This window comes from Pan paniscus, chromosome 13 (genome assembly GCF_029289425.2).
Source record: "Pan paniscus chromosome 13, NHGRI_mPanPan1-v2.0_pri, whole genome shotgun sequence".
NCBI classification, from domain to species: Eukaryota; Metazoa; Chordata; class Mammalia; order Primates; family Hominidae; genus Pan; species Pan paniscus.
In genome coordinates this window covers 110628833-110655687 of record NC_073262.2, presented here as the reverse complement: position 1 = coordinate 110655687, position 26855 = coordinate 110628833, and the positions used below count along the sequence as shown (strand labels likewise).

General features: G+C 42.7%; 1 protein-coding gene, 1 non-coding gene and 1 pseudogene across 4 annotated transcripts in view; all 3 read left to right on the top strand.

Annotated features, from left to right (window-relative positions):
- Positions 1-9843: 9843 nt before the first annotated feature.
- On the top strand, positions 9844-10920 carry LOC106634521 (large ribosomal subunit protein uL6-like; annotated as a pseudogene).
- A 1762-nt stretch (positions 10921-12682) lies between these two features.
- Positions 12683-26855, top strand: part of PLEKHM3 (pleckstrin homology domain containing M3) — a 207204-nt gene continuing 193031 nt past the window's right edge. Inside the window, exon 1 of one of the 3 annotated variants that reach the window (XM_034954967.3) lies at positions 12683-16838. The gene's annotated coding sequence lies outside the window, so the exon portion shown is untranslated. The remainder of the gene's footprint in view (positions 16839-26855) is intronic. The other 2 variants (XM_055109026.2, XM_003820814.4) reach the window with 2 other exon arrangements.
- Positions 22478-22581, top strand: LOC112439132 (U6 spliceosomal RNA). The gene has a single exon (XR_003027438.1). It is a non-coding gene; the product is annotated as a U6 spliceosomal RNA (small nuclear RNA).

Below are 26855 nucleotides of genomic sequence, written 5' to 3'. Positions count from 1 at the left end.
CCTGATGGCCTTCTCTCCAGGGCAGCTAAAGGCAACAGAATACACACCCAATCCATGCTGTTACTCTGCATCTACTGAAGCCCATGCTTCCTTCTCCAAACAGTAGAGAAAGTCCCCAGTTTTCTTGGGGATCATAAATAATTGGAACAATTCCACCCACCTATCTCTGTGCTGGCATATCTGGAGTGCTGAGACACTCTAATTCTTCAACTTCTTCTTTGGATAGACCCTCTGTTCTCTTTCCCACAGGGTCTTGAGAAGACAGGAGGCATCGCTAAAGCTTGTGTGTGTCTACTTGTGCCTTGTGAGTCTGTTATTGTGTAAAGATGCTCTCAGAGGGGGAATGAGAATGTGCTTCTAGTTCTGCCCCTAAAACTAGAAAATTAGTCTTTAATCCCATAGGAAAAGAGACCTGGCCCCTTACGCTGATCTGAGAAAATATGGAATATAGGTAGTTCCCAAATATACTGGACATAGGAACCTCTCAGGGAATAAACTTTGGTTGATAAATTGCAAACAGGCAGCCAGGCGCAGTGGCTCACGCCTGTAATCCCAACACTTCGGGAGACCGAGGCAGGCAGATCATGAGGTCAGGAGATTGAGGCCATCCTGGCTAACACGGTGAAACCCCATCTCTAATTAAAAAAAAAAAAAAATAGCCAGGCGTGGTGGCACATGCCTGTAGTCCCAGCTACCCAGGAGGCTGAGGCAGGAGAATCACTTGAGCGACAGAGCAAGACTCCATCTCAAAAAAAAAAAAAAAAAAAAAAAAATTGCGAACAGGCATGGAGGAGCTGGGGTACAGTATTTTGAATCACTATACACAATGCAACAAAGATTTATTAAGCACTCAGGTCACAAACATTATACTGGGCACTGAGGACAGGATGGTACAACAAAAATAGGCATAATTATTGCTTATGGAACATGTGGTTATTCTCATGAAGCTTACAGTTTCACAGCAAGGTAATTATTAACATAAAAGCATTCTGATAAGTATAAACGTTTAATTACTGTAAATGCTGTGAAGAGGAGCATATGGTGCTATAATTGCATGATATAGACGTCGTCAACCTAGAAGGGGCACTAAGGGACAACTTTCCTGAAGGGCTGACTACTGAGTTGAGAGCTGAAGGATGAGTGGAAACTACTCGGGTAAAGAGTGTTCTAGACAGAATGATATGCAAAGGCCATGTGGCAGGAATGAGCATGAATTGCTCATGGCATTGAAGAAGGCTGCAGTGGCTGAAGCAGACGCTAGGGGGAGCATGGTACAAGATGTTGCTAGGGAGGAAAAAAGGACCAGACCATGTCTGGGTCTCTTAAATCACAGTAAGAATTCTTATGAGCAATAGGAAGCTACTGAAATGCTTAAGCAGGTTTCTGTTTTGAAAGAGTTACTCTGGCTATTGGCTGTTGCAGAGTTAATGGATTGGAAGGGCCAATAGTGCTGCTAGGAGGTGATTGCAGGACAATTGCAGTCACCCAGAGGAGAGAAGATGGAAGCTTGGTCTAGGGTTGGGAGAGGGGAAATGAAGAGAGGTAGACAGCTCTGCACAGAAGAGTTCCCTGTATGTGATGCAAGCTTCTAGGAGAGCTAAGCATTTGAAGCCTTTGTTATAAAGCTAACTGATTATGGAACAGTAGTTTTAATTTAGGTGGCCGTATTAGGTTTGTAAGCATGTGATTGACTTCTAGCTTCATATTTTAAAAGTGATAATGGGACAGGCAGTTTTTCTAGAGAAGTGGAGTCCTGGAGAGTGAGTAGAGAAGCCAGCTCAAGGAGAAATTCCTCAGGAGTGCCATTCTGCTTTATCACCACTGAGTGCTGCTGTTTCCAATGACAAGTTCCCAAGAAACCAAAGGGCCAAGTAAGGTAAGAGGAACAGTGGCGGGGGAGCGGGGGGTTGGCAGGGGGCAGCGGGGAACCAGCTTAGAGTTTTAAAAAGTGGAGAAGACAAAGATGTTTTCTAATTTTGGAAACCTGAGTCCTAAGCTGCAAGGGTCCAAATCAAATTTTTGGGAAGGTCATTTTGTAATATGGTAACTTCTTGCTTTACTGTCAGCATCTCTAAAGACAGTCCCCAGTAATAAAGGGGCCAAAAGAGGCTTTTTTAGAACCATTAGTGTACCCCCTCCTGTACAGTCCCATTAGCGGGCCTTGTTAAACCAACCCAGACAAAGAGCAAAGATGCCCTAGTTAATGGAGAGTCTCCGATAATTACTCTGCTCAGCCGCTTCTTTTAGGGTCTGAATGGTCTTTAAATAATGTTTCTCTTGCTGTGGTCGCAGACAATGACCTAGCAGTCTGCTTTAAGCGGTGCCAATCCCATTAGCCGAAGAATAGCAAAGCTCTGTGTGTGTCTGCGTGCCAAGGAGCGAGTGTGTGTGTGTGTATGTGTCTGTGCGTGCATGTGCGTGTGGTGAGGAGCTCAGCTTATGGCAGGGATCAGGCTTAATGTTGCTTTCTTCCTCTTTTCCTCCCTTTCTCTACACATCCATCCCTCCCAGGAACCAAACATACCACTGTGTCTATTGGGTCATCTGCATGTTGAGTGACAACCTGCCCTTACTGAAAATGGAAACAGACTCCCTTAAATGCTTGCGGACGATGTTTCTCATTCCTACTTACTAAACACTTCTCTGTAGGATGTGATTCTAAACATGCCCCTGTCCTCTAAGAGCTTCACGTCCCAGAACCACAATAATGCAAACAATGTAAAGTCACCCCAGTAAATGTGTGCCATTCAGGGTGGAAAATGTTTTAAAAGCTTCATAAATGTGGAAGAAAAAGATTGAGGGTACAAAAGTTATAGGAAGAATGCCAAGATTTTTGGAATATTTTCCTCTGTGGCTCTCTCTCCTGATGCCTTGCAACTCTTTTTTCTGATAATGAGAATGCTTACTTATATTTGAAGACAAGTCATATCCCGGACACAGAATGTGGAAACGGGGCAACATTAATTTATTTAGGAAGGATCGAGTGCTCCAACATGAAAGTGTGAATAAGTTCGATCGTGAACTGTTTTGTAATACAAATGTACAAAACAACATTCAGAAACACTGCCGTAAATGGAACCTGGTTGCAACCTGCTCTTGCCCACCGTTGTCTGGAGGACTTTTTCAGAGGCTCCAGAATGGTCTGATTCAACAGTTTTTGAATCAACTGAGTGTGAAAACAGGCTAGCATAAGTAGGTAGGGTGACTCCACTCACACAAATACATGGGAGTGAGTTATTTGCAGCTCATTAAGTATCACAGGGCCTCTCCCCACCACATACCCACCCGTCACCCACATCATATGCCTCCTAGGAAGAATGATTATATTGAAGCCAACAGGATAAAAGAGCCATTTTCTGTTTCTGGGTTCTAGAAAGACATCCTAGACAAAGAAATAGTCTACTTGGTAAAACTAAAAAGATGCTCCATTTAGTTCTTACTTTCTTTAACTTTGATCTGCAGTTGTTGTTGTTGTTGTTGTTGTTGTTGAGACAGGGTCTCACTCTGTCACCCAGGCTGGAGTGCAGTGGCATGATCTTGGCCTGAGCAACAAGAGTGAAACTCCATCTCAAAAAAAAAAAAAAAAAGCTCATTTGGGTCTCAGTGTAGTGTTGGGGGAAGATTTTTAGATCACATAAGAAAAGAAAAGAGATGGGGCTGTTAGAGATAGGAGTGGACCTTAGGTAAGATTTAAAAAAAAAACAAAAAACAAAAAAACAGGCCAGGTGCAGTGTCTCGTGCCTATAGTACCAACATTTTGGGAGGCTAACGCAAGAGGGTCACTTAAGGCCAGGAGTTTTAGACTAGCCTGGGCAACGTCCTATCTTTGTAAAAAAAAAGAAAGACAAATTTAAATTAGCCAGGTGCAGTGGCCTGATCCTGTAGTCCCAGCTATTCAGGAGGCTGAGGTGGGAGTTCAAGGCTGCAGTGAGCTATGATTGCGCCACTGCACTCAAGTCTGGGCAACAGAGCAAGACCTGGTATCTTAAAAATAAAAAAACAAAAGACATGATGTGTGCTTCATGAAAGGGCCATATACGCAAACCAACCCCCAAATGCAGAAGGAACCAAGAAACCAAAGAACAAGGCAGACAAATCCAGTTTGTCAGTAGAGGGTTATTTACTGGGGAACTTATGGACAAAAGGATGGTCTTGGGCAGCTGCCAGACAGGTAGATTTCCACAGTTTTCTCCCAGATATATACCACAGAGAAAGGGTATATGTGCTTTAGAAGGAATGTATAAGGACAATTGAAGTCCACCTCTCAGGAAAAGAGAAGAATGCTATGTGTGTCATAGCCTAAGGGCAGGATTTGATAACATCAAGGGTGTCTTGGCCTAAGAACAGGATTTACAGACAGTATACATAGATAAAAATAGAAATCTTAGAGGCATTCCCCAGACTGGGGTTAATCAGAAGTCAACATGGCAGATTAGCATCCAAGATGGAGTCACTTTTGTCTCCACAACCAGTTCACCAAAATTTGAACAAGGGAGTGTTCTTTCCAAAATGCTCTTTGCTTGTAGACAAATGAGTATGTTTGCCTTAATTGTCATAGACATTTATTTGATTTCTGTTTGAGTATTGCTCTTAGATCTTAAACTGGAAGGATGACTATATGTCCATCCCCTAATAAACATTTTGATGTCTAGTATTCCTTTATCTGAAAAACAAAAAAACAAAATAACAACAAATCCTTAAAAATCACTGTTGAAACCCAAGTATAATTCTGAATCCTGATTGTCTTCAACATTACAAATATAAATTGCTCATTAGATCTTCCTATAGACCATCATTGTGCTTGGTATTGTGAAGAGTAGTAAATATAATTCCTAATCCTAGACTTTGTGGCTAGGATTCTAATTCAGATGTCCGGATTCTTTTATTTATTTATGTTTTATTTAGAGATGGGGGTCTTGCTGGGCCAGGCAGGGTGGCTCATGCCTGTAATCCCAGCACTTTGGGAGGCCGAGGCAGGTGGATCACTTGAGGTCAGGAGCTCGAGACCAACCTGGCCAACATGGTGAAACCCTGTCTCTCCTAAAAATACAAAAAATTAGTTGGGCTTGGTGGCATATGCCTGTAATCCCATCTACTCCAGAGGCTGAGGCAGGAGAATCACTTGAATTCGGGAAGCGGAAGTTGCAATGAGCAGAGATCACACCACTGCGCTCCAGCCTGGACAACAGAGTGAGACTTGGTCTCAAAAAAAAAAAAAAAAAAAAAAAAAGAGATGGGATCTTGCTATATTGCCTAGGCCAGTCTTGAACTCCTGGCCTCAGCAATCCTCCTAGCTTGGCCTCCCAAAGTGTTGAGATTATAGGCATGAGCCACCGTACCCAGTCACAAATGTCCTGATTCTCAATCCAGTGCTTTTTCTAGTATAACAAAGCCTCTCTTATGACATAAGTACCTTATCAAAATCCCACATATATAAAAGATAAAATATTGCATTAAAAGGGTTGATCCCCAGTAGACCCTCCATGCACTGCCATCAGTCCTGGGCAATCAGCTGTTCTCTGGCTCCCCTCTGGCCTCTTTGGCCTAGAAGCTAGCAACCTGGAGGCCCCTCCTTTTAGATCAGGTACATGGGGCTTCAGAATTCCCTGCCCTGAAAGTTGAGAGCCTGCCTCCGGGCTGCATGGGCCTTTTTCCCAGGGTTTGTCATCCTGGGAGCTGACCCAGCTGTCAGTATGTCATCATAGGCCTGAGGAGTGACTTCATCTGGGGAAGCAGTCGGTGAAGTTAGGACATGGCCGCTGAGGTATATGCATACACATGTGGGTCCTTGTGGTGCAGGACAGGGCCTAGGCTGGCAATCTGAGGGCACCCATTTGTTTTCTTCCCCCAATCCTTGTAACTATCAGGGGTGTGCCTGCCATTAAGGACCTGTTCTGGCAAGGTGAAACTTTGCTCTTTGAATTTTTCCTGGCAGTTTAGTTTTGAGCACATGTCAAAGTTTTGTTATACTCTGGCTGCCAGGGCAGTTCAACTTGGTTTTTTTGTTTGTTTTGTTTTTCCTTTTTTATTTTTTTGTGGAGAATGGGGTCTCACTATGTTTCCCAGGTAGATCTCAAACTCTGGGACTCAAGCTATCCTCCTGCCTCTGCCACCCTAAGTGCTGGGATTACAGGTGTGAGCCACCATGCCCTGCTACCAGGGAAGTTCAACCCAAAGATTCACTCTTGGTAGGACATTTTGTAAGAAGGGAAAATAGGTCATCATTTCTGATTAAAGTTCAGTATATTCTTTTTTGTTATTTTTATTTTTTGCACTACTCTGCAATATGATATCTCCATTTTGCTGCATGAAATAACAGATTATTTGTCAGAGGCCAAATATTACTAAGCACTGTTATTAACTCTCAATATGGGCTGGTTGCGGTGGCTCTCACCTGTAGTCCCAACACTTTGGGAGGCTGAGGTGGGTGGATCACTTGAGGTCACAAGTTCGAGACCAGCCTGGCCAACATGGTGAAACTCCGTCTCTACTAAAAATACAAAAAATTAGCCGGGCGTGGTGGTGGGTGCCTGTAATCCCAGCTACTCGGGAGGCTGAGGCAGGAGAATCACTTAAACCTGGGAGGCGGAGGTTGCAGTAAGCCGAGATCACGCCACTGCACTCCAACCTGGGTTACAGAACGAGACCCGGTCTCAAAAAAAAAAAAAAAAAAAATCTCAATGTGAATTAACTCATTTCAACAACACTTTGAGGTAGATAATATTATTACTATTATTATGTCATCATCATCCCCATTTTACCTATGGATAAACTGAGGAACAGAGAAGTAAAGTAGTTTGTGCAATGCCTGAAAATTAAAAAGTGGTAGAGACAAGATTCTAACCACAGTGCAATGCTGCTTCTATTCAATCTCCTCTGCTTTTCTACCTCTACTTATCCTTTAGGTCAAGCTCAAACCCTCCCTCTTTATAGAAGCCTATCTGAGCAGCTTCATCTGATTTTCTGGACTTCTGGACGTTCCTTTGCCTTCATCCCTCCCTGGATGTTTACTGTTTGGGACTGCTGGAAATCTTTCCAAATTTGTATCTATTAGCTCTACCATCTAAAAGTGAAAGGTCTCAGAGTATATGTTCCAGGTTGAAAAACATTTTTAGGTGAAAAGTGACTAGATTGACAGTTGAGTAGGCAGATGACTGGTTTCCCATAACAAGTACGGTGGACTCTGTGATGTACTGCCCAGATCCCCCATCAAAAAAGGACTTGTTGCTCCAGCTTCTGAGAGTGCTGTCAGCAGATTACCATCAGTGGCCATTCTTCTTAGGGACTGTCTCAAGTTCATAGAGCCACCTTGCCCTAGAGTGGCCCATATCCAATGACTAAGGGATGTGGGAATATAAAATCCTGGCCATCTGGGTCAGTGGTGTGCTGGAGCCAGCTTCTACTGATTCTTAAGGCTTTAATATGTGCATTTCCAATTCTGTGTTCTGTGGTGATACATCCAGAGCTTGAAATTAGGCACGGTAGGGATTTTTATATTGTGAAAATTGGCAAACTCTAACAAATCAGAACTTTTACTTTTTCAGAGTCAGTTTACCAGCACACCACTGTTCTTGGTTCTACATAAAACTATGCTGAAGCCACATCAAGATTGAGACAGTTTTTCTTTTATAATATTTTAACTTTCTGGACGATTCTCTTGTAATCACCCAATGGCTTCTTCCTGCCCACTGCACGGATAAAATCAATATACTAAGACTGTGGCATTGCAGTAGAGAAAGAGTTTAATTGACATGAGGCTGACTCATGCAGAGGAACTGGAGTTATCACTCCAATCAATCTCCCCAAAGGCTGGAAGACTAAGGTTTTTATGGACAATTTAGTGGACAGGAGGCTAGGGAATGGATGCTGCTGATTGGTTGGGGATGAAATCATCAACGTGTGGAAAAAGCTCCTGGTGCACTCAGTGCGCCTCTAGGTGGGGCCATATGACCAGTTGAGTTATGAGTCACAAATCCAGGTGAGGTCAGTCTGAAACAACTACAAACCCAGTATTCATTTCTACAACAGTGGTGTTATCTATAGGAGCAAGTGGGGAAGTCACAGATCTTGTGGCCTCCTGGCCACATTACTCCTGGCAGTAAAGGATTATAGAAACTACATCTACATTTTACCAGAGTTCAAGCCCCTTCCATAATCCTGTTCTGTGGTCTTTCATTAGTCTTACAAAGGCGGGTTTCTGTCCCTGAGCAAGGAGGGGGCTAGTTTTAGGGAGGGACTATTATCATGCTTGCTTTCAAGTTAAACTATAAACAAAATCCCTCCCAAGGTTATCTTGGCCTATGGCCAGAAATGACCAAAGATAGTTTGAAGGTCAGAAGCAGGATGGAGTCAACTATGTCAGATTTCTTTTACTGTCATAATTGAAACCACAAAGGCAGTTTCACTCATCTATAAGCTGTTAATGGAGGCCTCTGGATAGTACTGACCATTATACAAGCCACCAAGAGTCAATGAACCTCATACCTAGAGGACAGTGAATTCCTTAGTAAATGCTTGTTTTTTCTGTTTTGTTTTGTTTTGTTTTCGAGATGGAGTCTCACTCCGTTGCCAGGCTGGAGTGCAGTGGCATGATCTCAGCTCACTGCAACCCCTGCCTCCCAGGTTTAAGTGATTCTTCTGCCTCAGCCTCCTGAGCAGCTGGGACTACAGGTGCGCGCCACCATGCCCAGCTAATTTTTGTATTTTTAGTAGAGATGGGGTTCCACTATGTTGGCCAGGATGATCTCGATCTCTTGACCTCGTGATCTGCCCACCTCAGTCTCCCAAAGTGCTGGGATTACAGGCATGAGCCACTGCACCCAGCCAGTAAATGCTTGTTGAATGACCACATTCAAATTGCTCTATTAACGTCTTCTGTAAATTCTATCACTTATTCTTGATCTTTCTAGTTTAAAAAGCCTTGGTAGTTGGTGGTGGGGTAGGAAATCATTGAATAGTTAGCTTTGCTAATGGCTTTTCGCTTTTTTTCTGTTAACTTATTTGTAGAAGTGATAGTCAAAAGAGTTAAAGACATATATGGCCTGGCCATCAACTAATCAAAAAGAATCCTAGGCCACGCACAGTGGTTCACGCCTGTAATCCCAGCACTTTGGGAGGCTGAGGCAGGTGGATCCCCTGAGGTCAGGAGTTCAAGACCAGCCTGGCCAACACAGTGAAACCCCATCTCTACTAAACATACAGAAATGAGCTGGGTATGGTGGTATGCGCCTTTAATCCCAGCTATTTGGGAGGCTGAGGCAGGAGAATCGCTTGAACCCAGGAGGTGGAGGTTGCAGTGAGCCGAGATTGCACCACTGCATCCAGCCTGGGCAACGGAGTGAGACTCCGTTCCCCCCCGCCCCCAAAAAAAGAATCTTGGCCCTAATGTAAGAGCAGGGCCATTTTGCTCTTATATTAATGAAAGATGGGCTGAAATACCCACCATTTCAGCAAAATAGGGTCAGATATTAATCTTTTGTGTGCTGGATCTTAGGATGTGGGAGGTTTCCTGTAAAGAGACCTTAAGATACTTAGAGCGCTTAGAGACTGAAGCTAGTTACCAACCCATATGGAACTGTTTCAATATTTTAACAGCAGGTATGTCCTTGTGGGTGCCTTCCAGCTGAACAGCAGGTTCATTTATACTTTCAAGGAATAACTCTATTTGTGACTTCAATATTTGACATCCCCTATGCTTTTAATTTACCTAAAGAGACAAAGAACAGTAATTACACTATGTTGGTCTTAATAAATATCCTAATCATTTTTACTTGGGCTTATTTTGGGAGATGGGTGAGGTATACTTGGCTTGCAAATTTTAAGCTATAAATAGCACTAAAAATGTTCTGATTAAGTTTAAAACACTTTTGATGAGGTTTTTGTTTTGTTTCTTGGAAGACAGCATTGTTTTTTTGAATCCTGGCTTGAGCATTACTTTAGTAAATGAAGGCTAAAAGGAAAATACCTAATGAAAGTATATAGTAATGGCACTTCCTGATATGATGTTTAACATTTTTTAAGATCATATTCTAAGTACCATAATACTTGTGGAGGAAAATGCAAAGATGAACAAGATAGGGTGCCTGCCCTGCCAGGGATGCTGAAGGGGATATGATGGGGGAAATTTTGTATTTGTCAATTAACCTCAATAAAGCTGGGAAAAAAATCAATTAATTAATTAAAAATGGGGAACCTAAAGTTGGAAAAGAAGAGTTTCCAGGAGTGGGTTAAAAAAACAAAACAAAACAGGCTTTCTTGTTGTTGTTGCCACATCTACTGCAAGAATGAAGACCATTCTCAGCAACCAGACTGTTGACATTCCAGAAAATGTCGACATCACTCTGAAGGGATGCACAGTTATCGTGAAGGGACCCAGAGGAGGCCTGTGGAGGGACTTCAGTCACATCAATGTAGAACTCAGCCTTCTTAGGAAGAAAGAGGCTCCGGGTTGACAAATAGTGAGGTAACAAAAAGGAACTGGCTACCGTTCAGACTATTTATAGTCACACACAGAACATGATCAAGGATGTTACACTGGGCTTCCGTTACAAGATGAGGTCTGTGTCTGCTCACTTCCCCGTCAACGTTGTTATCCAGGAGAATGGGTCTCTTATTGAAATCTGAAATTTCTTTGGTGAAAAATACATCCCCAGGGTTTGGAGGAGGTCAGGTGTTGCTTGTTTGGTATCTCAAGCCCAGAAAGATGAATTAATCCTTGAAGGAAACAACATTCAGCTTGTTTCAAATTCAGCTGCTTCGATTCAGCAAGCCACAACAGTTAAAAACAAGGATATCAGAAAAATTTTGGATGGTACCTATGTCTCTGAAAAAGGAACAGTTCAGCAGGCTGAAGATCTAAGAGTTGTCCAGCTACAGAAACAAGATGCTGGAAGACTCCTAAGACCTATTTGTGATATTTAAATGATGCAATAAAAGACCTTTGATTTTGGGAAAAAATAGGTGTCTGAACTATAAAATGGGAAGAAAGGGGTATGTGGGAGATAAGTCTGGAAAGGTGAAGTGTCAGTCAAGACACTTTCAGTTGTAAATGTCAGAAACCAACACAAACTCCCTTGAGATAACATGGGCTTAATTGATAATAGAACTATAGGGTCTAGGAGGTGAGGTTAGCTCCAAGCCTGAGGAGATCCTGGGACTCAAGCAAGGTCATTATCTCTTACTCTCCCACCACACCTTCCCACTCCCCTCACACAAAATCTTCATCCCTCCCTTGGTGTTACTCTCCTCTCTCCTGTCACCCTCCTTCCCTTGTTCTGCAGACAGGCATTCTCACATGGTGGGAAAGATGGCCATCAGGGGCCTCCAATTCACATCCTTCCAGTCCTGTATCCCAATAGGCAAGGCTCCTTCTACAGCTTCAGAGATAAAAATTCCAGGGAAGGACTCTGATTGGGTGGGTCACATGCCCACCCTGGCTCAACTGCTATAGCCAAGAGACTAGGGTACTGTGAATAGTAGAACTGGCCTAGCATTGATCACATACTTACCCTGTGTCTTACAGGTAGGGGAAGTTCCCAAAGGAAGTAGGAATGCTGAGTGCAGAAAAACAGAGAAGTCCCCACACATAGGAGGGAGCCGATAATGTAGAGAGCCTCAAGGTCAAGCCATGAAGTCTGAACTCCTGGCAATAGGAGGCTGTTAAAAGTATTGGAGGCTGGGCGTGGTGGCTCACACTTGTAATCCCAGCACTTTGGGAAGCAGAGGGGGGGGCAGATCATGAGGTCAGGAGTTTGAGACCAGCCTGGCCAACACGGTGAAACCCTGTCTCTACTAAAAATACAAAAAATTAGCTGGGCATGGTGGCAGGCGCCTGTAATCCCAGCTACTCGGGAAGCTGAAGCAGGAGAATAGCTTGAACCCAGGAGGCAGAGGTTGCAGTGAGCTGAGATCACGCCACTGAATGCACTCTAGCCTGGGCAACAGGGCTAGCCTCCGTCTAAAAAAACAAACAAAAAAAGTATTGGAGTAAGAAAGTGGCTGTGGATTAATAATTGGACTAGATAATCTTCTAGGTTTCATTTCATTCTAGTTTTGGGTGTTTTTTTGTTTTTGTTTTTTAAGACAGGATCTCACTCTGTTGCTCAGGCTGGAGTAAGAAAGCAGCTGGGGATTAACAATTGGACTAGATCATCTTCTAGGTTTTGTTTCATTCTAGTTTTAGGGTTTTTTGTTTGTTTGTTTTGTTTGTTTGTTTGACAAGATCTCAGTCTGTTGCTCAGGCTGGAGTGCAGTGGTATGATCATAGCTCACTGCAGTGTCCAACTCCTGGGCTCAAGTGATCCTCCTGCATCAGCCTCCTGAGTAGCTGGAATCTTGTGCCACCACACCTGGCTAATTTTTTAATTTGTTATTTTTTGTAGAGATGGAGTCTCGCTATGTTGCTTAGGCTGGTCTCTAATTCCTGGGCTCAAGTGATCCTCCTGCCTTGGTCTCCCAAAGTGCTGGGATTACAGGTGTGGGCCACTGCCCCCAGCAAACCTTAATTACTGAGCTACAGCATGACGCTCCATTCTGTGTTAAAAATCATTCTGATAATTGAAAGAGAGGCCTTCCTGAATGTTAGGGTATAAAGAAGTCAAAAAAATGGTTGCCCTAATGTAAACTATGAACTTTACATTACATGGGTGGTAATGATGTGTCTGTCAGTGCAGTTTCATTGATTGTAATAAGTGTACCACTGTGGTACAGGATTGATAGTGGGAGAGGTTGTGGGTTTGAGGAGCAGGGGATACATGGGAAGTCTGTACTTTCTGCTCAATTTTCCTGTGAATCCAAAATTGCTCTAAAAGACAAAAGAAGGCCGGGTGCGGTGGCTCACGCCTGTAATTCCAGCACTTTGGGAGACCAAGGCGGGCAGATCACAAGGTCAAGAGATCGAGACCATCCTGGCCAACGTAGTGAAACCCCGTCTCTACTAAAAATACAAAAATTAGCTGGGTGTGGTGGCACATGCTTGTAGTCCCAGCTACTCAGGAGGCTGAGGCAGGAGAATCACTTGAACCCAGGAGGCGGAGGTTGCAGTGAGCCGAGATTGCGCCACTGTACTCCAGCCTGGGCAACAGAGCCAGACTCTATCTCAAAAAAAAAGAAAAAAAAAGGCAAAAGAAGATGGTGGAGCTGCTTTTAGCAGACAACCTTTTGAATGGAGATATGAACTTAAATATTTTACATTTAGAGAGGCAAAATGTTCCTAGCTGACATACAGAGGCCTAGCTGACATATAGAGCTCCTAGCTGACATACAGAGGTCCATGAGCCAGTGGCTGCCTAGCTGAGATTATTCTCAGCCCTAAATCTTTCAACCTTTTTCTGGGATCATCCCCTTAATTCTGGTGCTGAGGATCTGTATTAGTGAGAGTGAATAAAATCAGTCATTTTGCAAACACAGCTTTTTTTTTTTTTTTTTTTTTTGAGATGGAGTCTTGCTCTATCTTCCAGGCTGGAGTGCAGTGGCATGAACTCAGCTCACTGCAACCTCCGCCTCCCAGGTTCAAGTGATTCTCTGCCTCAGCCTCCAAGTAGCTGGGATTACAGATGTGTGCCATGACACCCGGCTAATTTTTGTATTTTTCAGTAGAGACAGAGTTTTGTCATGTTGGCCAGGCTGGTCTCGAACTCCTGTCCTCAAGGGATCCGCCTGCCTTGGCCTCCCAAAGTGCTGGAATTTCAGGCGTGAGCCACTGTGCCAGGCCAAAAGCAGTTTTTTAAATGCATTTTATGTCCCAGACTTCATGCTTAATCCATGAAAAACAATGACAAATCACAAACCCCTGACGTCAGACTTCAAGACTAGTCTGAAACAGTTTTTCTCAAAGGATGGTCCATGGATCACCTACTTGGGAAGCACTTGAGGACCTTGTAGAAATTATGGAATTCAGGACCCTAATGTAGGTAGATCTTCAGAATAAAAATCTGTGAATGTGTGACCCAGGAATCTGCGGGGGTTTTTTTGTTTTTTGTTTTTTTGTTTTTGTTTTTTTTTGAGATGGAGTCTCACTCTGTCGCCCAGGCTGGAGTGCAATGGCATGATCTCGGCTCACTGCAACCTTTGCCTCCTGGGTTCAAGCAATTCTCCTGCCTCAGCCTCCCAAGTAGCTTGGACTACAGGCACTGGCCACCACATCCGGGTAATTTTTTGTATTTTTCGTAGAGACAGTGTTTCGCCATGTTGGCCAGGCTGGTCTCAAACTCCTGACCTCAGGTGATCCGGCCACCTCAGCCTCCCAAAGTACTGGGATTACAGGCATGAGCCACCACACCCGGCCTAGGAATCTGCATTTTTAACAGCATTCAAGAACCTTGACACTCAAAATGCAGCATCACTTAGGAGATCATGACTGTTGGAGAGGCCCCATCCCAGACTTACTGTATCAGATTCTGCATTTTGGCAGAATTCTTACCCGTTAAAGTTTGAGAAACACCATCCTAGAAGATTCTGTTCCATGTGAATTTTTAGAACCACCAATCCAATGGAAGACTGACCTGTGTAGCACAATGTAATGGGTACATTTATAAAGGAACACATGAGATCCTCTAGGAGTGCATAAAAGGAGCAGGTTCCCCTATCAGGCAAGGTTTCCAGAAGAGGTGTGATGTCATCAGCTTTTTTTTTTTTTTTTGAGACAGCGTCTCGCTCTTTTGCACAGGCTGGAGTGCACTGGCTCAATATCAGCTCACTGCAACCTGCGTCTCCTGAGTCCAAACGATTCTAGTGCCTCAGCCTCCTAAGTAGCTGGGATTACAGGTCATGTGCCACCATGCCTGGCTAATTTTCGTTTTAGTAGAGACAGGGTTTCACTATGTTGCCCAGGCTGGTCGAACTGCTGGCCTCAATCAATCCACCCGCCTCGACCTCCCAAAGTGCTGGGATTACAGGCGTGCACCGCCATGCTCTGCTAATTTTTGTATTTTTAGTAGAGATGAGGTTTTATCATGTTGGTCAGTCTGGTCTCGAACCGCTGGCCTCAAGCGATCCACCCGCCTCGGCCTCCCTAAGTGCTGGGATTACAGGCACGAGCTACCACGCCCGGCCTTTTTTTTTTTTTTTTTTTAGAGTGAAAGTTTATTACAAAGCTTTAGAGTAGTAATGAAGGGAAGGAAAAGAAGAAAAGAACACTTGGAAGAAGACCAAGCAAGTGACTTGAGAGACCAAGCACCTGTCCTGCTTCTTAAAGAGCAAAGAGAAATTAGCCAGGCTAAGTAAGAGGATGGGCCAGGAGTGAGAACTCTCATCAGAGGGAATCACATGTACAAAGTCCTGAGGCAAAAGAGAATACTGCAAGTATTCTCTTTTGGTAATTAAAACAAAACAAAACAAAAAATGTACCTCTGGCCAGGTGAGGTGGCTCACACCTGTAATCCCAGCACTTTGGAAGGCAAGGAAGAAGGATTGCCTGAGGCCAGGAGTTCAGGATCATCCTGGGCAACACAGGGAGACCTTGCCTTTACAAAAAAAAAAAAAAAGAGAAAGAAAGAAAAAAGAAGTTAGCCACGTTGTGGTGATGCGTGCCTGTAGTCCTAGCTACTCAGGAGGCTGAGTTGGGGGGATCCCTTGAACCCAGGAGTTCAGGGCTGCAGTGAGCTATGATTGTGCGACTGCACTCTGGCCGGGGCACAGAGTGAGATCCTGTCTCTAGCAAAACAGAAAAAAAAGTACCTCAAATTGCAGGGTTTAAAGAAAGCGTATTTAAACTTTGAATATCAACCAAAGGAAATTTTTTCTTAAAGCTTAAAGATTTGCTTATTAATCTTCTGGAGGGTGGGAAGAGGAATCAGAGTTTTAGATTTCTGTTTCATCCCTGACCCCTTTGACCTTTTTTTTTTTTTTTTTATCATTCCTTTGTTCATTCATTTATTCAGATATATATACATTGGGCCTGTGCTAGGTGCCTACTAGATGGTGGTGAGTGAAAGTGAAATAGTGCCTGCCCTCAGGGAGTTTATAGGTGAGATGGGTGAGCGTGGGAAAACCAATAAAACTGATCAATAAGTGTGTACTTATAAAGTGAGAAAATGGCTAAGAAGTGTGCTGTGATGGAAAACACACAGGAAACTGCAAGGAAGGTCTGTCCAATCAGACCAGCATATCCCTGCAAAGCGACCACAGTCACTGCAGGTGGGATGTGGGCGGTCATACCAGGCAGTCCTGCCCGCGTGCACACACACGCACACCCTATTTTGCTGGGAATCCGCAAGTGGGGGTGAAGACCTCACCTCAAAACCACCCCTTTTCAACCTGCGTAGGAAAGGACAGTGAAAACGGATTTTCACTGCAGCCCCAAAACCGGAAATGAGAAGCAATCTCCAGAATAGTCCCACTTTTGGAAAGAACTTATTTGAGTAATTAATTCCCTTAGACAAGGGAGCTGCTAAAAACCAGCCCGACCCTGACATGTTCTAAGTGACATTTTCCAATCGCAAGCACCCATTTTGGCGTTGGGTGGAGCAGTGAGGAGACTCCACGACACACGCCATTGCTTTCACAATGTGTACAAGAGGAACTGTAAATAAGAAAGCAAAGAAATAAGGAGGCCTGGCGGGTGCGGTCAGGCCTTGCCTAGCTGGCGGGTCCCTCAGGCAGGAAAGACGCGTCCTCGCGGCCTGGAACCTTGTGTGTCCGGCTCTGGCTGCCCGGGCCGCCGGCGGAAGCATTTCAGAGTGGGACCGCGAGAAGCCGCTTGTAAACAGAGCCGGGCGGGGATGGTCAGCGCCCGGGCGGGCTGTCACCGTGAGGCGGGCGGCAGGCTGCGGGAGTCAAGCCCCCTCCAGGAGCGGACTGAAGGCCCCACAGGTGAACGGAGAGTAGCAGCCGGGGCCCAGGTGAGCATCCGTCTGCTTCTGTGCTGCCTGGCCGGCCAGTTTGGGGGATGGGGTGGGGACGACAGCATTGTAAATATCCGAGCAGCTCCCAGGGATAGCAGTGATTTTGCTGTTTCTTGCATGCTCAGGTTTTTATTACGTGCTGGAGATTGTACCACACTGCAATGGCTAATGGGTGAGGGGAGATTACATGATGCATTGTCTGCTTATTTTTGTGCATCAGGTATGTAATAGGAGGAGAAAGTAGTTGAAATAGTAGGTGATCTTGTTGAGTGCGTTCTTAGTACCCCTGCCATCCCCGCCTGGGGATTATAAAACCAAACCCCAGCAGAGCTTTTAACCTACATCAGGCTGGGGCTTCCAGAAAACGATTGTTCTTTCTGTCGACTCTGTCCGTTTTTAATGTATAGTAAATGACACCACATGACTGATGACAAGCATGGTTTGGTCTTGTAGGAAAGAATTATTAAGCTAAAAAATCAAGATAAGAAAATCTCACACTCATCCCTTAAATAAAAATAAATTACTACTGAGATATATATTTGGATGACAAATTGAGACTGGTCTGGATGTATACCTTGCAAAGCAAGACAAATTTGAATTTACCAGGTTGAACTGAGATTGAGCCATGCTGTTGTAAACTTATTTAGAAGTTTATTTCTCTCTTCTTTTTTCTTCCTTGGAAGGGACCAGAGAGAAACAGCTGAATTTTTTTCTCTATATTTTAAGTAATTGTAGTGAGTTGTGATTTGTATTTATAAAGTATTTTATTATAAAATACTACATGTAAATTATAATTGGCATACTTAAAATACAAGGCAGTTTTTGACTGACTGACTTCAAGAAAATGCCTTAACAAAAGCTGGGCTATATATCTAGTCTCTAAAAATATCAGTAGACATTTGTAACCTTGGTCACATAGTCTTTTAGACAGGAGACGAATATTAGGTTAAATTGCACCTACAATAGATAGATATACATAGAAGAAATGATACTAATTCCTGATGAGTTTTTCTTTACAATGAATATTTTTACAATGTCATGGTTTATAGCAAAAACTATAAAGCCAGACTACTTCAGTTTGAATTCCTGCTTGGTCACTTCCTAGTTGTGTAATCTTGGGCAGTTTACTTAGCCCTTCTGTTTCCTAATCTGTAGAATGGGAATAATAATAGTATTGACCTCATTAGGGTTTTTATTATTGTTATTGTTATTTTATTTTATTTTATTTTGAGACAGGGTCTTACTCTGTCATTCGGGCTGGAGTACAGTGGCGTGATCATGGCTCACTGCAGTCTCGACTTCCTGGACTCAAGCGATCCTTCCACCTCAGCCTCCCTTGTGGCTGGAACCATAGGCACAGGCCACCACACCTGGCTAATTTTTGTACATTTGGTAGAGACAGGGTTTCGCCATGTTGCCCAGGCTGGTCTTGAACTCCTGAGCTCAAGGCTTAGAACCATACCTGGCATATAGTAATTGCTATATACATGTTTGTTAATAAATATATAAAATAAAAATATGCCAGTGTTGAAAGTGGAATGGTGATTACCAGGGCCTGGAGGGAGGCAGGCAATGGGGATTTGTTGTTTAATGCTGCGGTCCCCTGGTGGTTTTTGGCACCAGGGACCGGAAGACCATTTTTCCACAGAGCGGGTGGTGTGGGGTCGGGGAGTAGGGGGGTGATAGTTACGGGATGAAACTGTTCCACCTCAGATCATTAGGCGTTAGTTAGATTCTCATAAGGAGCGTGCAACCTAGATCCCTCGCATGCACAGTTCACAATAAGGTTTGCGCTCCTATGAGAATCTAATGCTGCTGCCGATCTGACAGGAGGCGGAGCTCAAACAGCAATGCGTGGCTGGTCCATCGCTCACTGTTGTGTGGCCCAGTTCCTAACAGGCCATGGACCCGTACTAGTCTACAGACATGGGGGTTGGGGACCCCTGGTTTAATGGGTATAGAGTTTCAGTTTTGCAAAATGAAAAGAGTTCTGGAGATTGGCTGCACAACAATGTGAATGTACTTAACAATACTGAACCGTACACTTAAAAATAGTTAAGATGGGGCTGGATATGATGGCTCAGGCCTGTAATTCCAGTGCTTTGGGAGGCTGAGGCGGGGGCATTGCTTGAACCCAAGAGTTGGAAGTTAAGTGAGGTATGATTACACCACTGCACACCAGCCTGGGCAACAGAGCAAGACCATGTCATAAAAAAAAAAAAAAAAGGTTAATATGGTAAATTTCATATTATATGTATTTTACCACAACTTAAAACTTTTAAATACCAGTGTTAGCAAAGTTATGTTTTCAAAATTTTATTAGCATGCTGCAGCCCCATTCATAGTTAGTTGCCTTTGCCATTATGGAAATACAGCTTCTGGCAGTCATCAGTAAGATTCATTTTCTTAGTAGATTTGTGTAATTGAGGTTTAATTATAAAGAACACAAACAAATGATAAGAAACAACACCTAAGACTGTGGCAGGCAAAATTCTAAAAATGTCTCTCTACTAAAATTGCTGTCTGTAATCTGTGAAACCTGTGCATATAATAAGATATCACTTTCTCGATTATGTTATGTGGCACAGTTGAATTCAAAATGGTGAGATTTTCTGGGTGGGTCTAATCTAATCACAGGAGCCCATAAAAGTTGGGAGCTTTCTCTGTCTGGGAAATTGGAGAGACTTAAAGTAGGGGAAGGACTCAACATGCTGTGTTGCGGCTTCGAAGGTGGAGAGGAACTGTTGAGAAGGAATTTGGGCAGCCTTGAGGAGTGCTGGAGGCCTAGAGTTGCTGAGGGTGGCCCCAGGTAACAACCAGCATAGAAAGAAATGGGGTCCTCTGACATAAGCCACAAGGAACTAGATTCTGTCAACAATCCCAATAAGCTTATAACTGGATTCTTTACCTGAGTTTCTATTAATAGATAAGAGCCCAGCCTGGCCACCACCTTGGTTTCAGCCTTGTGTGAGAGACTCTGAGCAGAAAACCCAGCCAAGCCCATCCAGTCTTCTGACCTTTAGAACTGTGAGAAAATAAATAGGTGTTGTTTTAAGCTACTGAAGTTTGTAGAAATTTGTTATGCAACCATAGAAAACTAATACAGAAAGAAAAATTGAAACAATAGCAAAGTATCATTTTTTCCAAATCTCAAATTAACATAAATTTTCAAAAATCCTCCTCAACAGTTAGTGTGCAGTGCAGCAGACACTTGCAAATGCTAGGAGGGATGCACACTTGCTGTAACCTTTCCGAACAGCTCATTGGTGAATGTATGAAAAGCCTCAATGATGCTCCTACCTTTTGACCCAGTTAATTCCACTTCTAGGGTCCATCCAAAGGAATTTATCAGAAATATTTTAAAAGTTAATGTTCAAAGATGCTCAATATAACTTTATTTAGAAAAAAACACATGTAATAACCTAAATGCCCCAAAACGGGAACAAATTATGGTGTCATCAATAGATACAGTGTTATATAGACACTAAAAAGGATTTTTTAATGAAGAAGTTTAGCAGTGTGGAAAGGTGTTACCAATGATTGCTAGGTGGGGAAAAATGCGTATCTATAGTAAGCTCTGAACTATGTTTAAAAAAACAAAATCTACATAAGGGCTGAAAGGGCCACAACGGGGCAGCGCTTTTTTCCAGTGGAGGGTGAATAGGCATTGTTTATTTTGCCTTTTATTCTCTTTTGTATTTTCAAAATGACAAGCAATGAACATGTAGTACTTATTTATAATCACAAAAGTCAATAAACATTATTTTAAAAGCTGTTAAGTCTCTACATTGTGGGGAATACAATGACTATAAAACATTGTACAGTCAAGTACTGGAGATAATAAAATCCATAAATAACGTAATTATGTGGCAGAAAGTGATTTTTTAAAGAAAACAAGATATAGAAAACAAATTATTATTGAAAAGATTGAAAATAAAGTTGGAAACTTATTTCTCAGTAGGGTAATAAGTGAAAGCTTCCTGGTAGAAGGATCGCTGAATGTCATATAGAAGTAATAGAAAAAGGAGGCACATGGCTGAATGTTCATTAAAAGTATTTGTTTTCTCATAGATTGATGGATTTAGGTTTTGGGCTATGGACCCAGGTTAATTATACTAGTGGAAAACAACTGTGAAGAATATGTAACCATTTACAGAAAAAAATGTTGCCTAATTAGGAAAACCAAGCTGGTTCTAGCCCAGTAACATCTTCATTAAAAAACATCCAAGGCTAATATTTACTGAATATTTATGAGATACTTGACATACTCTATTACAGTTTAATCTTGTATATAGCCTTTGCTTAAGACTTGAAGTCATTCATTTACATATTTAAAAAGTAGGCAGATAGACAGGTGCTAATTTAATTACTAGTTTCAAAAGACCTGACTTTAATGGGAACTTGGAGAAGGTTAGATTGGGCAGTTTTTTTAGGATTCTTTATCTCTAGTCAGTTTCCAGCAGCATCAAGCTACTGCTGCTGTTACTTTTATTTTCCCATTGTCACCCTATCCTATTTCACCTCACCCTGTCCTCCAACACCCCTAGAAAAGTACAGAGAGTGTCTGTGGCCCCATTGGTTGCTGGCCAAAGGCTGATTTGCTTCAGCAAATGTTAACCCCTTAAAATAAAAAGTCTGGAGGGATATCTAGCAAGGAGTTGTTTTTTTCTTCTTGCGTTCTCCTTTCAGAGTACATTTGGCATTTGGTTCATAAGGAACTGAACTACATCCTAGCTTGGAGTTTCTGATGCAAGCCAATTAATTCAGAGAACTCAGTGCTGAGTGAGAGCGTGATAAAAATGACCACCAGCAATAAATTCCATGCATTATGTTTGCTCTGTTTCATTGGCTACTGTGGGATCATACCAGACATTGAAAAACATGCATAATTTGCCTTTGTGCTGACAAGGTAAAAGTTTTATTTGTTCCATAAGTAATTAATCTTGATGACAGTATGAGTTATAAGCAAAAACCAAAGTCAAAATATGGAGGCAATTGCATTAAGATGTCAGGCATGCTGTTTTCATTAACATTTTGTTTGTTTTCATACACTCATTAATTGTTAATCTGAGTTATGTGGTTCAAATAGAATCCTTCAATTATATGCCACATTTATGACCATGGTAGAGATTTACTTATCCAGTTCTCCTGACTAGTGTAACCAGTTTATAATTCAGTACAAACTAAAGCTCTTCCGTCTCGCATTAGCCAGTTTACCTGTGAATACTTACGTAACTGGGAAATTGTTAAATGTCCACTTCACCTTGTGTTCTGTAGGTGTGATTATATAAATGTTGATTTTTCAGTCACAGAACAAAAAACATGTGTTGCAGGTTAGAAACATCAGAAATATAACTAGCAGATTTTTTGCTCCAGGAAATTAGCTGAATGATCTCCTCCTACATGTTCTTGATCCACTTTTACCTGTACTATAACTTTTCCAGAACAACTTCTCTTCCACGTTCAGGGATTCATTAATTTGTTAATTCAGCAAGTAAGGATTGAGCACTTGTTTTGTGCCATGGCACAGTACTTGGAGCTAGGAATGAACAAGACAGGCACAGTCCATGCCTTCATGAAGCTTACAGTCTAGTGAGGGAGACAGACAGTAAACAGGCCATTTGAAAATAACTTGCGTGCTCACTTTGGCAGCACATACATTAAAACTGGAACAACACAGAGATTAGCATGGCTTCTGTGCAGGGATGACATGCAAATTTGTGAAGAGCTCTTTCAGATAATGTTAAGATGTATATGGTTTATACAAATGGTAAAAAATTATAAAGTTAAAAAAATAGCTTGAGATGCATAATAATGGAGGAAATCTGGGTGCTATGGGAGCATATAAGAGGCCATTCAAAATGGACCTGGAGGTCAAGAGAGATGTGATTCCTCGTCAAGGACTGGACAGCTGAATTAGACTTAGCCAGGTTGTGTGTGTGGGTGGGAGGTAAGGAGGGGACAGTGTTGATAAAGAAGATGAGGGTGATGGTGGTGGAAAACAGTGTTCCAGGCAGAGGAAACAGGATAGGTGAGAAAGCAAGTGGAAAATTCCAGGTTTGGTTTTGTTTTCAGACAGGGTCTTGTTCTGTTGCCCAGGCTGGAGTGCAGTGGTGTGATCATAGCTCACTGCAGCCTCAAACTCCTGAGCCCAAGCGATCCTCCTACCTCAGCCTACTGCATAGCTGGGACTATAGGTTCACGCCCCCATGCCTGGTTAACTTTAAATTTTTTTTTTTGTAGAGATGGGGGTCTCACTATGTTGCTCAGGATGGTCTTGAACCCCTAGCCTCCAGCAGTCCTCCCATCTTGACCTCCCAAAGTGCTGGGATTACAGGTGTGAGCCACCACACCTGGTCCCAGTTTCTATAAATCCTTTCTTTTTTTTTTTTTTGAGATGCAGTGGCACAATCACAGCTCAAAGTGCTGGGATTACAGGCATCAGCTACTGCTCCTGGCCTCTATAAATTCTTTATATGTAGATATAGAGTGGGGTTGAGGTGGGAGTGGGTGTGGGGTGAGGGTAGGGGTAGAGAGAGAGATTAAAGAGATAAGGCCAAGAAGGTAAGTGGCCATAAACTCTTTCAGGTAATGTTAAGATGTGTGTAGTTTATCCAAATGGCAATAGGTTTTAATTTTGGAAAGAACATTTTGGTTGCAGTGTGGTGAATGGATTAGAGGAGGGTAAGACTGAAAGGAAGAAGATTGGATGGTGGTGATTGCATGAAGGCAATGGAGACAGAGAAATGGATAGATGTGGCCAATGCTGTAGATGAGAATTCATATGACTGGCTAATTTGGAGTGATTGCAGGTGAGGGAGCCAGAAGGATCAAGAATGATGTTTATTTTTGGGGGACAGAGGATATGTCCTTTACTCTATGGTGAATGTTGGGAGGAGGGGCAGGTTTGAGGCAAGATGAGTTCTCTGTCGCATATGCAGATCTAGAGCTTGAGAGTAGTATGTTTCTTTTTTTTTTTTTCTTTTCTTTTTTTTTTTTTTTTTTTTGAGACAGAGTCTTGCTCTGTTGCCAGGTCAGAGTTCAGTGGCATGATCTTGGCTCACTGCAACTTCCGCCTCCCAGGTTCAAACAATTCTCCTTCCTCAGCCTCTGGAGTAGCTGGGACTACAGGCACATGCCACTACTCCCAGCTAATTTTTGTATTTTTGGTAGAGATGGGGTTTCACCATGTTGGCCAGGATTGTCTCGATCTCTTGACCTTGTGATCCACCCGCCTTGGCCTCCCAAAGTGCTGGGATTACAGGCGTGAACCACTGCGCCCAGCCGGAGAGTAATATGTTTCTTGTCTGCCACGTGGATTGCAGCTAAAGCCACAGGATGGAGAAGATCACTTGGGGAGGGCAGAAGAGAAACTAGATAAGAGGGTTATGGGCAAAACAGGAATACCCACATTGACAATATGGGCATAGGAAGGGGAACCCATAGAGGGTAGTGGGAGGAGCCTCCAGAGTTGAAGGAGAAATACCAGGAGATAGCATCTGTGAATTCATGAGAGCAGTGGAAAGAGTGGGTGTTCAGTAGGTCAAATACTGCTGTGTGGTTAGGTCAGATGCTGAGTGAAAAGTCTTTAGGGTTTAGCAAAAAGAAAATCACTGGTGACCTTTTCCTGTGAAGTTTCAGCTGGGGCAGAATCAGACTGCTTCTTGAGGGGAGAATGAATGGGCAATGAGAAATGGAGTCAGAAAGCATAAAGAACAAGTTTCTTCAAGAAACTTACAAGAAAAAAGAGAGGAAGGGGAAAGTATCCTAGCTGTGGGGGAACTTGGGTGGCAAAGATGGATTTTATTCATTTTTTACTTTTTTGAGAAGAGATATTCCTTTTGAATTTTTATGCAACACTTGCGCCACTGAATCCCTCCTTTCCAAGACCACCAGAAAAGCTGATGCACAGCAACTCTTACTGCCTTGAAAATGCTGGAGGAACCTTGAGTAGATTAAAACCTTATTTCAAAGCTTCCTAAACTCTGTCGCCACTCCCTCCACCAGTTCGTTGGTTTATAATGGAGATCAAAGAGAATGTGGTGACCTTTTTGTTGGTATCAGACACCAGTGGGCATCCTGTACACTGCTTTGGAGTTCATAAAACACTACATTATGTTATTTGATTTGCACTCCAAAAAAGGTGAGACAGTTATCCTTATTTTCCTCACATCACAGACAATTACAGTTGGCCCTCTACATCTGTGGGATCCACATCAGCAGATTCAACCAACCATGGATCAAAAATATTAGGAAAAAAAAATTCCACAGAGTTCCAAAAGGCAAAACTTGAGTTTGCTAAATGCTGAATACTACATTGACTCCACCAAATGAAAGGATGTGTAGGCACTGTAATAGATATTGTAAGTAACCTAGAGATGACTTACAGGAGGATGTGCGTAGGTTATATGCAAATATTGCATAATTTTATAGGAGGGACTTGAGCATCTGTGGATTTTAGTATCTCAGGGGATCCTGGAACCAGTCCCCCATGGATACGGAGTAAGTGAAATTCAGATTCAACTTGCTTGTCAAAAATGACACTTCTCATAATGATACATAGAAAATTGAGACCCGGATTGGCTAATTCCAAATATTGTGGTTCAAAAGTGGTTGCCTCACGCTGAAAGGTTAGCTATGGTCTCTGTATTTTCATGGTAGTATGGTAATATGAAACCAGGGTGTGTGTGTGTGTGTGTGTGTGTGTATTTTTTTTTTTTTTTTTTTTTGAGACAAAGTCTCACTCTGTCACCCAGGTTGGAGTACAGTGGCTCGGTCTCGGCTCACTGCAATTTCTGCCTCCCAAGGCTCCAGCAGTTCTCCCACCTCAGCCTCCTGAGTAGCTGGGACCACAGCCATGCGCCACCATGACTGGCTAGTGTTTTCTATTTTGGGTAGAGACAGGGTTTCACCCTGTTCCCCAGGCTGATCTCAAACTCCTGAGCTCAGGAGATCCACCTGCCACCACCTCCCCCCAAAGTGCTGGGATTATAAATGTGAACCACCACACCCAGCCAGCATATCATCTTTTAGTAGATTATAGAAACAAGACTGAAGGTTGTGGCTCAATTTTGTTATTTTGTTTGAACCCTACATACATTGATATTTGCCCATCCCCCCAACAAAAGTCAAGTTAATTTTAGAAGGAGGCAGTTTATTTTATTTATTTATGTATTTATTTATTTGAGATGGAGTCTCTCTCTGTCGCCCAGGCTGGAGTGCAATGGTGCAATCTCGGCTCACTGCAACCTCTGCCTCCTGGTTTCAAGAGATTCTCCTGCCTCAGCCTCCCGAGTAGCTGCGATTACAGGCACCCACCACCACAACCAGCTAATTTTTGTATTTTTAATAGAGACGGGGTTTGTCCATTTTGGCCAGGCTGGTCTCGAACTCCTCACCTCAGGTGATCCACCTGCCTCGGCCTCCCAAAGTGCTGGGATTACAGGCATGAGCCACTGTGCCTGGCCAGCGATTTATTTCAATATGCTTTAATCATCAAAAGATGTTTGAATTATCGATTGTAACATCTAATTTGAAATATTTCTTTTAATTCTTTTGACAGAAACATTTGTTTGCAGGTTGTTTTAAGTAAACATTTTTACAAGTGTTTCTATTTATTGGCTAAATGAAAAATGATGTCGCAGGGAAACACTAGTAAAAGGCTTGGGCAATTAGGACTATGTAAACATTTGCAGAAGCACTTGTTTCACCTAAATGAAGTCACAGTTATACTCTTGCAAACATTCCAAGTAATGTGTCCAAGGTCACTAAGACAATTGAGGTTAGCTATTTAGTTAGAGAACAACTTTTTACTGTGTTTGTTCAGGAACCTGTCTTCTACCATTCCCTTAGAGAACTTATAATAATAACACAGAAGTATTATAGAGGTGATTTTTTTTTTGTAAATTAACTATAAACTACTTCCCTGGGTGTAAATATGATATTTAGCAATTAACTCTCTGGGTCATGGGATTAACAAACAGATTTTGAAATAAAAAAGTTGCTGGTGTTTGA